The sequence below is a fragment of the Brachyistius frenatus genome, unplaced genomic scaffold, assembly GCF_029030835.1.
Source record: "Brachyistius frenatus isolate BFR_SWC_R1_liver_20210118 unplaced genomic scaffold, ASM2903083v1 Contig_66, whole genome shotgun sequence".
Lineage (NCBI taxonomy): Eukaryota > Metazoa > Chordata > Actinopteri > Embiotocidae > Brachyistius > Brachyistius frenatus.
In genome coordinates, this window is record NW_027210665.1 from 91,430 (window position 1) to 105,183 (window position 13,754).

General features: G+C 40.5%; 1 protein-coding gene across 1 annotated transcript in view; it reads right to left on the reverse strand.

Moving 5' to 3' along the window:
• The window catches only part of znf385b (zinc finger protein 385B), a 57,548-nt gene extending 47,103 nt beyond the window's left edge, over positions 1 to 10,445 (reverse strand). The window contains 1 exon segment of the mRNA XM_069706906.1: positions 10,219 to 10,445. The gene's annotated coding sequence lies outside the window, so the exon portion shown is untranslated.
• Positions 10,446 to 13,754: the final 3,309 nt, after the last annotated feature.

A 13,754-nucleotide genomic window follows, 5' to 3' on the forward strand; every position in this document is an offset into this window, starting at 1 on the left:
ACACTCATCTGTGGACATATTATAATAAACACTACAACACAGTATATAAAATACAGCCAAAGGGGGCGCCCTTGACCCTTGACCCCTTGGCCTCCTCTGCCTGTGCCCCATAGACCCATCCACTATTCTATTTATGATGACTTGATTTGACATCACGGCACCTCCCCAGGGCTTTAGCGGCTACAGACATACGACATGGGGACAGCGAGAACTGTGATTGGTCAGCTTGGACTGTTGGTCTTTACTCCTACTAGTTTCTGATGCCAGCAGAAACAGGAAACAACATGAAGCAAGTCAGAAATGACAACATTAAAATCGTGACTCAAATATTTCTTCTAGAAACCCGTTCTCTCCAATCTCCACCCAAATGTGGCACAAATTTCACCAACCTTTCTAGAAATTTAGCAAGTCAATGTAAATCATGTTTGTCATCTACAACTGTATTATTTGAATATCAGGAGTTCACTAAAATTAACAGATGGTAGCATCAATTCTCCTGTAAGGTGCCATCAAACTTTCAATTTGAATTTCTTCAGTGACAGTGGAAGTCACATGCTTCATCTATGCAATGATTTATTGAGTTATTGGACTTATTTTGCAGGTTTTTTTTTATTGATACATAAATTTTACGACTAATCTAAGCATAAAACTATTTTTTATTAACTTTTCTTAAAATTTCAGGTGGTTCTTTCCTGCACAAATGGAAAAAAAAAAGCTCATAAAAACTGTTGCATGATGACACATAAAACACAAATACATCATATTTCATGTAGTGGTCCCATATTGCGTTGGGTTATTACTATTTCTCTGCATGACAGAGTCGAAGTAGAAATCTAAATGCAGTTAATGCAGGGAGTCTAATTAGCCTGACAAGGTACGGTTTGTTTAGTGTTGTGTTGGAGGTGTCAAAAGGAGAAATCCAGTCCTGAACTATAAATCAAAACCTACTTTAAACACATGTATTTATGGCAGGAGTCATGCTGATCTCTTACATCACCCATAAATCCTGCTTTTAGAGTAAGTGCACTTTAAAACTCCTCTTTTTCATCACGCAGCACTAGAAGCAGTTTTATTACATGAAGCAGTGATAGTAGGAGCCGTAATAGAGTACTTTGCTTTCAGGATCAGGTGATTTAACGTAAGTGGTTTCCTCCGAGTAACACACACCGTGGACGTCCTTCGGTTTTGTGAAACTGAAAATTTTCCTTCAGAAAGCTTCAGGCAGGACTTTCAGAGTGTCGAAATGTTTGAACAACAGTCTTTTCGAGTCAAGCCTTTTAAAAGTATCTGTGTAGCAGGAGACTAAACAAGGAATCAGACTGAGGGACATGTCTTTAACTACATCTACAATGATATCGTATCTCTAGCGCAGTGCATGCTGGGATAGGTTCGATGTCCCCCAGTGGCCCTTATCAGCTCAAGAAGGTATGGTAGATGCATACAGCATTTGGATGAGGTTGAGTTTATCTGCCGGCCGGAAGTTTAAGTCAATGTTGACGCCTTCGAAACCAAAAACCAAGACAGATCAGGAAGAAACATTCAGGGCAGAACCAGCTTGTTAAAAGGGCTGAGAGTGCCGACACTCAGACGCAATCGACCCAACTCAGAATATCTGCGATAATTATGGCAGCATGCTGATATTGATGAAAATATCATCTTGTCTGTAACCAACTTTTCCCAAAACCTAAATATCTCAGCTATTGGACGGATTCATGTTCCCGAGAGGATTAATCTTACAGACTTTGGTTATGCTTGGCGTTTTCTTAGAGCACTGATGTTTCCGTTAAATGTTTAGACAGTTTCTGTATGGACTCCCAAGAAATGTGGTACAGATAATCAGGATTTCCAGAGGATGAACTCTACTGACATTTGTGATGGCCTATGTTTTTTTTTTGTTGTTGTTGTTGAAATGCCTCAACAGCTGTTGGAAGGACTGTATCGTGTTTATGATCCGGTGAGTCTTCATCTAGCGCTATCTACACGCAGGACATTTTTGTTTGTTCAATACTTTGGTTTTTAGCCAAAATGTTTTCAAAATGTATGACTGTCCTGTCGGTCTCAGCGATAGGTTGAATTTAGAGGAATGATCAAATGTTCCCAAGCTAAAACACTCAACTAAGAAGGTGAATATAGTAAACATTATACCTTAGAAGAATAGCGTGTGCCATAATACAGCATCCTAGATCTATTTGAATGGCAGTAGAGTCATCGTATTAGTTTATTAGTATTAGTTCCCATAATAACTACCGACTATATCTATAGGTAATGTAAACAATGTGAGGTAAACGTAACACATCAGAGGTTTTATCACTGCAATGACAACCAATCCTTCCAAATGTACCACAAACGGGAACATCATCACCACAATCATAACTTCAGCACACAAACAGTGTGACTACAACACGTTCTGGATATCAGAGCAGCAGCAGTTAACTCGCCCGAAAGACGAGAGGACGGCTGTGACATCACTTCCTTCTCAGTATGCTGATTCATCAAACATTCAACAGCTGCTCCACTCAACTAATGGAAGAAGAAACATGAGACAAACACACAGAAACACACACCTGGAACAGGTCATTTAAGTTTAAGTTTCTTCTCTCTGAAGGTACTTCATGCTACAAACTGAAGTTTACAGAGTGACAGACTGACATCACAGAGAAGCGGGGGCATCGGGACTAAAAATGTGTCTCAGTTTCCATAAATAGAACAACCATTACGTTCACATTAAGGACACCGTGACTTTATGTTTGACAGGATTAATTTTTCTGTAGGTTTCCTGCGGACACACGAAACCTGTTTGTCCCTCTGACTGACTGAGAGTCGTGTCTACACTGAAAACAATCTTTATGCTTTCAGGTCTTGGTTCTCTTTCCACACTAAAGCTGTACGATTATTAAAGTACAAAAAAAGTTTCGAAATAAAGTCTCCATGGTTGATTAATCTGAAAAACTGATAACACTGAGCCACACTGTTGCACTGTTCACTCAATCCAACATAAGCAGTCACGACGCAGCGAATGTGGACTAATCCACTGCCGAGAATAGTCCCCAAAACATAAAGCTTTTCCGATGTTTGAACATTGTGGGAACATTGTCAGGAATAACAGCAAAGTTTCTTACTGAGAAGTTACAGACAACCAAAAGCTGGGATGCAAACGGCGTCACGGAGCATTTGGAAAATAATTACATAAACACACAAAATGTATCTAAGAACCTCAAACAAATACAACCAGCAGTGACGGTGTTTCATTTGTTAACTTTATATTATACCTCATGTGTTGCCATGGAAACGGAGATCACACTAACAAAAAGTTTTGCATTTTGAGAGCGAATGGCCCCCACAATATGAATACATTTAGATTGACATATTTTATTTCGATGGTTACTTGTATAATCGCAATATTACACTCGAGGGTGACGCTTTAAGGCTTCAGTCATGGCACCGTGACATCCCTACTGCCCCCTAGTGGCCAAGAACATCCAAAACCTCCAATCTACACCTTTAAAAATTTTTTTTTAAAAAAGCCAGTGGATGTAACTAATCAGATGGCGAGTTGAAGCGACACTTTTGACTGAACACTCTTTATAACTGGTATTACTTTTGATCTAACTCTTTCCCTTTAACCAGTTAATAATCAGCAGCGTAAGCAGGTCGTCTGCCCCACATGTTGGCTGTGATGAACATATAAAAAAAGATGATCAAGAAGTCATTTAGCTGTTTTAATCTTTTGCTTCAGCACTTTAGAAAAATTAGAAAATGCAGAACATAGACGTGATTTTGTGATTCAGCTGGATTAGCGTGGACATTGTCTGAGTGTCTGTCTCAATGGTAAATTCCCTGACAACTTCCCGCACCCTCCCAACTGATGAGACACTGTACAAGTTTGTGTGTGTGTGTGTGTGTCAGTGTGACCTTCACAACCTCAGTGTGTGTGTGTGTGTGTGTGTGTGTGTAATACCTCAGAGACAAGAGTCATGAGGAAACACTTCATCACTGCCGTCCTATTTACACACACACTCTTTCTCTTTCACACACACTTTTAACTGTTCCTTTTTACACACATTGTCCTTTTTACACACACACACACACACACACACACACACACACACACACACACACACACACACACACACACACACACACACACACACACACACACACACACACACACACACACACACACACTTTCTTGGCTCGCCAACAGGCCTCTAATTGTGTTTTTGATAATAATCGCCCAATCACATTTCATTATTGTCATCACTTTCTCTTTGTCACATGACAGGAAATTAATTAAAACTTCCTGAGACAACACGTGGAGCAGGTGCAGCGGCTCACAGGTAGCTCCATAAATCACAGCCGACAGAATGGGAGTAATGAGGTGGCTAGCTGTTAGCGCTCTGTACTGTAGGCAGCACCGAGCTAGCCACGAAATACTGGAGCACTCTCAGGTTTATTGCGAAAGGGACAGAAAACCGCCTCCGAGGGGAAAACACAGTTGTGTCACGCTGTTGAAAAACGCGAACCAAGTTGTGCGAGCAGCGACGAACCTGCCGAGTGAGCAAAAAAAAAACTTATTGGAACAATAATCAGTTTGAGTCCAGATTTAACACAAATACTCGTGTATGAGTTCACAACGATTTGATTTATGGAGGCTGGGAGGTACGATGAGAAGACAGACGCTGTTCTGGTGTGTTTCAGTTACGAGACGGTTACCTGAACTTTGCGTAAAGATCGAAAAACGCTCTCCTCGTCGTACTGATCTGGTTTGGTGCACACAAAAAATATATTGTTATAATTAGTGAGCTATAAAGGTTTTGGTTGGTGGATTTTTTTTTTAGTTGTTTCCCCTTGTTTCTAATCTTTACGCTAAACTATGCTAACCAGCTGAAGGCTTCACATAACGTACATGTGATGGTATCGACCTTCTCAACCATTGTTATTTCCCCTATGCAGAAATAAATAATGATATTCATTGGGATGTTTATCTTAATTAAACATTGATGTATGTCACTAATCTGATACAATAGAGTTGTTATAATGAGCTCGTTACACCTGTCTGCTGTTAGCCCACACACACACACACACACACACACACACACACACACACACACACACACACACACACACACACACACACACACACACACAGATGAGATTCGGTGCAGAAATATCAATTTGGGCTTGCATCAATTTATGTGTGCGTATGTGTGCGTGTGTGTGTGTGTGTGTGTGTGTGTGTGTGTGTGTGTGTGTGTGTGTGTGTGTGTGTGTGTGTGTGTGTGTGTGTGTGTGTGTGTGTGTGTGTGTGTGTGTGTGTGTGTGTGTGTGTGTGTGTGTGTGTGTGTGCGCACTCTCTCTGCAGGTTTCCAAACTAATCTGCCCTGACGTAACAGCATGCTGCTCCTCAATCTGCCCACTGCTGGAGTCCTGGCACACGCACTCCCAAACGTCGTCTTTAGTAATGTTGTCATGCTCTATAAATAGGTAAAATCGATTTGCGTGGAGGAGAAGAAGAGCGAGTGTGTTACAAGTAGAATAAATGGACACCTACTGTACAACTGGACAAAAAGCAGACATAGTTTGGACATAAACACGCCCTCCTAGAGCAGTCTGTCAATTAATGAGTGAAGACTCTTTACCCTGTAAACAGAAGCAGCAGGTTAGTCCCAACAGCAGGTGAGTAAAGTCTAACAGCAGGTTAGTGAAGTATCTTGGTACAGGCTAAACTAGTGTAGTGTAATCTCAGGCTAGTATCTAATATCAGGTTTGTACGGTCTAATCTCAGGCTAGTACCATTTAATCTCAGGTTAGTACCTTCTAATCTCAGGCTAGTACCATCGAATCTCAGGTTCGTACCTTCTAATTTCAGGGTAGTATCATCTAATCTCAGGTTAGTACCATCTAATCTCAGGCTAGTACCATCGAATCTCAGGTCAGTACCTTCTAATCTCAGGTAAATACTATCTAATCTCAGGTAAATACTATCTAATCTCAGGTTAGTACCATCTAATCTCAGGTTAGTACCGTCTAATCTCAGGTTAGTACCAAATAATCTCAGGTTAGTACCTTATAATCTCAGGTTAGTACCATCTAATCTCAGGTTAGTACCGTCTAATCTCAGGTTAGTACCGTCTAATCTCAGGTTAGTACCAAATAATCTCAGGTTAGTACCATATAATCTCAGGTTAGTACCATCTAATCTCAGGTTAGTACCATATAATCTCAGGTTATTAGCATCTAATCCCAGGTTAGTTTACTCTAACATCAGGTGGGTACGGTCTAACAACAGGTAAGTACCATCAAATAACAAGTTGTTACAGTAGAGAGGTTTTGTACCTGCTAACTGTAATTTAGTAGTCCAACAGCAGGTTAGTACAGTCTAAAATGAAATCTATGAGATTAAACGTTTAAAGTAAAAAGACTGGTCACACTGTCCTTTAAAGCCAATTTTCCTTCTGGTCCACCTTGACTGACACAAATTGTGACAATCAGGTTAAATTGTCTTTATGAGCTGTGTGTTAAAAAGGACATGACTTTGTTTAAAGCTGCTGTAGTTCGGCCCACTGGTTGAAAAGCTCCAGCGGTGTGAACACACGGTATTTTAGCTTCCCATCTATCATCGCTCTCCTCCCCTTGAACCCTACAACACCTCCCAGAGGAGGCTCCCCTCAGGTTGGTACACTCTAACATGTTGTATATCGACTAATTATCCCAGTGATAATACTGACTAACAACCTGCTACAACACACAGTTATCACAAGGGTCTAATAGTGGGTTCGTATTAAGCAATGGCCCGAAGACGGCTGCTTTAATTAGATTGATTAGTGTTATTTAAATTCAAAGTGAAGGTACAAACATCCTAACAAAAGGCAGCAGCAGTAACATAGGAACAAGGATGGAAGTGGAAACGATCTGCAGTTCCTTTTACCTCTATAGCAGTCTGCAAAGCTCTTCACAATCATTGAGATTCAGTGTCTTGCCCAGGGACACTTTGGCAGTGAGGACAAAAGGAACCAGAGATTGAACCACCAACCTTATGACTAGTCAGAAACCCTCTCTATCATCTGAGCAAAAGCCGCCCCAAGGAAGGAAGGAGGAAGACAGCAGGATGGATGTCTTGCTCATTTCACATAGGATAACTGAAAATATCAGTTTTACAGGTCACAAAGGAAAGGCAGTTAAAATGGAGGTGGGGAAGAAAAAAAAAAAAGGAGGTGAAGGAGGTAAAGGAAAAAAGATAGGGAACGAACAGAAAGGAGGGAAGGACATAGGAGAGGGGAGAAAGGAAAGGAAAGGAAAGGAAAGGAAAGGAAAGGAAAGGAAAGGAAAGGAAAGGAAAGGAAAGGAAAGGAAAGGAAAGGAAAGGAAAGGAAAGGAAAGGAAAGGAAAGGAAAGGAAAGGAAAGGAAAGGAAAGGAAAGGAAAGGAAAGGAAAGGAAAGGAAAGGAAAGGAAAGGAAAGGAAAGGAAAGGAGGAATCTAGAAGGAATGATCAGTTTCCCGATCTGTTTCTGTCTGAGCTGCAGGAGGCGCCACAGTCCAGCTGCTCAGGAATCAATATACAACACACAGACACACACATTAACACACACACACACACACACACACACACATTAACACACACACACACACGCACACACATACACACAGCTCAAACTGTCACCTATGTGAAAATTAACAGCATCTCCATGACAGAGAGAGACAACACAACTCTGCATGGTTCAGACTGTGTTTATCTGTGTTTATCTGTGTGTGTGTGTGTGTGTGTGTGTGTGTGTGTGTGTGTGTGTGTGTGTGTGTGTGTGTGTGTGTGTGTGTGTGTGTGTGTGTGTGCGTGCGTTGTGTGTGTGTGTGTGTGTGTGTGTGTGTGTGTGTGTGTGTGTGTGTGTGTGTGTGTGTGTGTGTGTGTGTGTGTGTGTGTGTGTGTGTGTGTGTGTGTGTGTGTGCGTGCGTGTGTGTATGTGTGTGTGGGGGGGCTTTGTAAAGGATTATCTGACAATAGTGAAGCCTGTTCGATACACAGACCAGATTAAACAGTCTGTCTGTCTGTTCCCTCCTTCAGCCCTGAATTTAAAGGCGTCATTTATATGTTTGACATCAGTTTTTAAAAACGTTTCTTTGTAAATTAATCCAATTCGTTTATATTCAAATTTGGAGTAAATAACAGTAAGCAAAGGAGGCCTGCCTTTTGATTACATTAAAAACTATAGGAATGGATACGAGTGAGTATAAAAGCACAAGGACGAGGCTGAAAGAAAGAGTGGCCTCATCAGAATTGTCCTTATGTTCAATTAACGCACTGAATACCCAAATAAATCTACAAGGATGTACAACAAGGAAAAACAGTTGATCCTCCTGTTTAGCAATCAGTTAGTTTTTAAAATATATGCAAATAAATTTCATGTCAGTTAAATAATATATTAATCAGTGATTCGTAGCAGTTTTTAAACTGAAGGAACTGACAAACATTGAAACACAGAGAGAGGTCAATTAGAAATATAAATATACAAAAGTATTCAAGTTACAGGTCCTCATTACGCAGACTGGACATCTCTCCGCTGTTATATTATTAAATATTAGTTATATTATTGTTGCTGATGAAGTAACATGGTTGAAAGTCAGGTTAACTATGAGTACGTTGTTGCAGGAGGCAGGATTTCAAAAACAGAGTTCATGAGTCATTTTTTTGACAACAGTTTTACATTTTGTGAAATGGTAAAAGTTTTGCATTGAAAATGTGATAACAGTCTGAAAATATTAGTTAAGGTTTTCATCATTTAGGTGAATGTGTTTTTTTTTGCAGTTGAATGTAACCAAGTACTTTTACTCAAGTAAAACATTTGACTATAATTTCTGAAATGCTCACATTAGAGATTAAACTAGAACTTAAGCAAGATTTTAACAGCGATGTTTATTCAGCTGCTTGAATTGTAAAGTGTGTGGGAAGCATGTTAGTGAGAGAGAGAGTGAGAGTGAATGAGTGAGTGAGTGAGTGAGTGAGTGAGTGAGTGAGTGAGTGAGTGAGTGAGTGAGTGAGTGAGTGAGTGAGTGAGTGAGTGAGTGAGTGAGTGAGTGAGTTAAATCATAAATGTAAATGTGAGTTTGTATTTCCATTCCTTGTACTTCATACTTCCACTCTGCTATACTGTCAACGTTTTACTCGGCTGTGTTCATTTGACAACTTTAGTTACTTAAAAACTGAATTTCAGCTCACAAAACGTGAATATTTTAAAATAAGATGCTTTGAAAAGCATGTATCTACCCAGCAGTATCTAAAATTTCAATTCATTCACTATAGTCAGATATCAGATAATGAGGTAATTTTTCATGCAAAAAAAATCTGGTTTCAGATTCTTAGATATGACGATTTGTAGCTTTTCCTCATCTTGAATTACATTAAAATGAATCATTTAAAGGTCTGGCTTGTAAAACAAAGGTGTCACTTGTTAGCGCTGTGCTTGTAATAGATGCATTACTCACGATTCTGCTTTTACAAACCAAACAGTAGCCTAAATAAATGCGTCATAAAGACAATAAAGCCCGATAAAATTTTTTTAAAAAAAGCCTCACCAGCAGCAAAACGCTGCTTAAACACTAATGCGTGAGTCATCTAATGATTTGGTTCAACCTTCTATATCATAAACTAACAACTGTCATTTCTCTGCATTATAGGCTTCTTTGGATACATTTGATAATAGACTTTCATGCCTTTTGTTAATGCAGGAATTTGACTTTTACTGTCAGTTTACAGTTACAGGCTATTAGTACACGGACATGAATACTTCTCCTTAAAAAAAACCCCAAATTTTTTTTAAAAAAAAAACATAATATAAAGTACCGCTGTAGCTCCAGACTCGCAGACGAACATATTTTAACTATTTTAGAGACAGAAAAAGAAACTGAGGACAAACATAAGAGGAGACACAAAAAGGCAGACAGAAAACTGAGGAAACGGAGATCTAAAAAGTCAGACTTGGGTTTTTTTTTAGACTGAAAAAGAAGCCTGAAAGTGATCCGGACATAAAGACGGACGACTCAGGTGCGTGCGGGCTCTAGAGCCGCCGCCGCCGCTGCTGCTGCTGCTGCTGCTGCTCGGTCCGTTTGACAACCTTCAACTGTCCACAGTTTGTGGACAAGAAAAGAGAAATAAAGAAAAAAGGAGAAGGCGGAAAAAGGACAAGAGGTGAAACAGGGGGAGGAGGAGGAGGAAGGTCACTTACCGGAGGAAGAGGAGGAGACGGATGGATGAGGAAAGTAGAGTCCTGTTGGTTTTGCAGCGCTGAACTCCGCTCACTCCCTCACTGGCAGCTGCCAATCATTCACCGATAATCAGTACCGAGCCGACCCGTGTCTCCGGTGTGTCGGTCCGCGCGGGGTTTCACTCATCAGTCATCGATCATCCATCCGTCCGTCCGTCCATCCATCCATCAGGTATCCGGACACTGGTCAACTCTGCCGGAGCAGCGGAGAGCCGCGCGCAGAGCTGGGAGAGCAGAGCGGTAGGACTGCGCATGCGCACGCGCGCACACGCACATACACGCAAAAGAGGGAAAGAGAGAGAGGCTTAAATTGCATATAATAACAAAATACAATTGGATGGATTTCTGAGGAAAAGATGAAACCTTACCTGTGTGTGTGTGTGTGTGTGTGTGTGTGTGTGTGTGTGTGTGTGTGTGTGTGTGTGTGTGTGTGTGTGTGTGTGTGTGTGTGTAACAGGTTCACTTTGAGTAGTTTCCAGGGAATTTTTTTGTTGGCAATAAAAAAGGATGAAAATCTATTTTAAAACAGTAAATACTGGCTGAACACTGTTTTCAGCAGCGCTCTGGTATTTTTTCGTCCTCGCTCTATTTACTGTCAACTCACCTGTCCGTGACGTCAGAAGGTGTCGGGTTAAAGGATAATTTAGCACAGTAATACTTAAAACCCCTAAAACTTTGTGTCAGATATTCAGGAGGCCTTTTTTTTTTTTTTTTGAGCGTTCATGTTTAGTTATTTTTTATGAACGTTTCTGCATAAAAGCTCATGTGCATCATCAGGACTGTGTGGGTGGGTTTGATTAGACCTGACTCACTCACAAACACTGAGTTCACATAACAGGCACTCCGCTTTCAGGTTTCAGTTTTGATTTGGTTTTTGTCGTTTTAATTCGGTTAGAAACGTACATCTTTACACATTTTTGACGCAATATTAATTTAAATATGTAACAACAAACAAAAAGAGAAACATGAACATCAAATTATTCCACTCTTAGAAAAAACACAGTTGTAATGTTAAAGGATTTTCTTCTGATGGGACAAAGGATCTGAAGTATCTGTTGGTTTGAACACGTTCAGGTCTGATGAACCTGCACCTGATTGAAAGGAACTGAAACTCGATGTGCAAGAGGATGTTTAAAAAAAAGAAAGAAAAAAAGACCTCTGCCTTCTTAGAAGCTCTCACTTTTCAAAGATAATCACGATCATTCAGATGACTGCCAATAATCAATAATTCAGGAAGTTTCCATCAAACTGTCCGAGCAGACCGAGGCAGAAAAAACATTTATGTCAGCCTTCTCTTTGTCATCTCACGTTGAGGATATCAGGAATTTCTGACAGTGATAATATCCCTATTTTACGTTGATCAAAAGTAAAACAAAAGGGACAAAAATCAGATAGACTAGTTTGCATCCGTTTTCACCTGTTAATGAACCAATCGGAACACATAAAGCTGCAGTAGTGCGGTAATTTATGTTATCTTCATGAATGTAACTGAAGTGCTCACAGTGGGACTAACCACCTTTTAACCATCGTTTAGTACAGATAACAATAACGTGTGACCATTTAAAAAGTAAAAATGTATTTAAAACATGTTTTTATTTACTTATGCATGTGATTATATGTTGATAACATGTAACATGAATATTTTATGGTAATCCTTCTGCCCGAGTCACCCGATCCTGCTCTAAACTGAGGTTTGGACCATCCACCGTGTAGACACAGAAATACAGGAATAAATACAGAAAGAAATGTAGAAGTACAAAAATAGCCCAAACGTATTGATTTTTTTTTTTTTACTTATTTTTCATTTCTTTACGTATTTATGTCTGCATGTATTTATGTATACTTAAGTTATTTTTCATCTTCCATACAAAACATCCTCTTTCTACAAAGTATAATGTGAAGCCAAAGCTGCCATATTGACCCAAACAAACAAGTTTGCGGATAAAGCGTCCACTAAAGCGCCCTGGTTCGGTTCAGTTCGGTCAATCCAGGGGAATTCTGGGTTTAGCTGAATGTGAGACTCTTCGGTTAGAAAGAGAGACAGGTCACGTGACGCCAGAGTGCTGCGACATTTCACACTGCTCCTCTGAGAGAAACACTTGTGCCCGTCTCTCTCTCTCTCTCTCTCTCTCTGAATCGTCAAAACCTACCAACCCCGATGCAAGACGGGAAACTTCTGGAGCAGAGCTAACTCGAGTGCACATTTTCTCCTTACAGAATAATCAGTTGCCTTGAGCTGTGCCTGAGTTTTTTTGTTTTGTTTTGTTTTTTGTGCGTGTCTTTAAGCTTCACTGTTTTGGTTCACCCCGGTCACCAACCGTTGCATCGTTTTCAACTGCAGCCGGCACATTCGACGACCTGCCCGACCACCAGAGAGCAGGCCGACACGGTTAGCAGCTCACTGGTGAACATAGTGGAGCCTTTAGCGGGTAAAAACCCAGATATTTCACTGAGGAGATGGAGGAGACACAAAACAGAGCTCAAAAAGAATGAACGCTGGACCGATATTGATCAGGACAGAAACATGACTTTTAATAAATAATAACGTTGCTCTGTGACGGCTGAATGTTTACAAAAGGATGAAACGTGAACGCTGTGTTTACCGTTTGTTTTTGCTGCAACCCCCAAGAGGCAAAAACAATTCTGCTACTGCAGGCTTAATATAATTTCTTTTTCACTGGGAGTATAAACAATTTTATGTGTTTTTGTCTTGTGGCAATTTAAAATATTCAAGCATGAAATTTTTGAAAACAATTCAGCCTGGCATTATTTATGTCACCGGTAACTTTTGGATCAATATGATAATTAGATGGAGGAAAGAGTCCTCACTGATCCTCCACGGCTCCTCTCCTACTAGTCATCCTTTTTCCACTCGTCTCCCCTCCCTGTCTCTCTCGGCACAAGGGGTTTAACTGTGGCTTCCCAGAATTCCTTGCCGCTCAAAGGTCCCAATGGGTCCGTTCTTCCATTTGCTGTGGCAGCAAACCAATCCCCTCCCTCGACTCCCCAGGACATCCAGCCAATCACAATCCAGCACTGCAACGACCCACTTATACACACACACACACACACACACACACACACACACACACACACACACACACACACACACACACACACACACACATCCATCCCCCTCTCACCTTGAACATCACGTCAAGGTTGTATGAAAAACCAGTGCAAATACACAGAAAGATGATAAAACCAGTGCCACACACACACACACACACACACACACACACACACACACACACACACACACACACTTAATAATCCATCTATTCTCTTTTGGTGTGAATTTTTCAGATTTATTTGCTGAGGATTGTGCCTGACAGAGATGTTTCTTGTCGAAGGAATAGTTTGAATTTTCACTTTCTGATGTAACCTGTTGAATGTGAAGCGATAATGAGGAGAACGTCAGCTTAGCTTAGCTTGCAAAAATATTTGAAGCAGTTTCGCCTCATCCAAAAGTAACAAATACCAATCACCGTTGCATC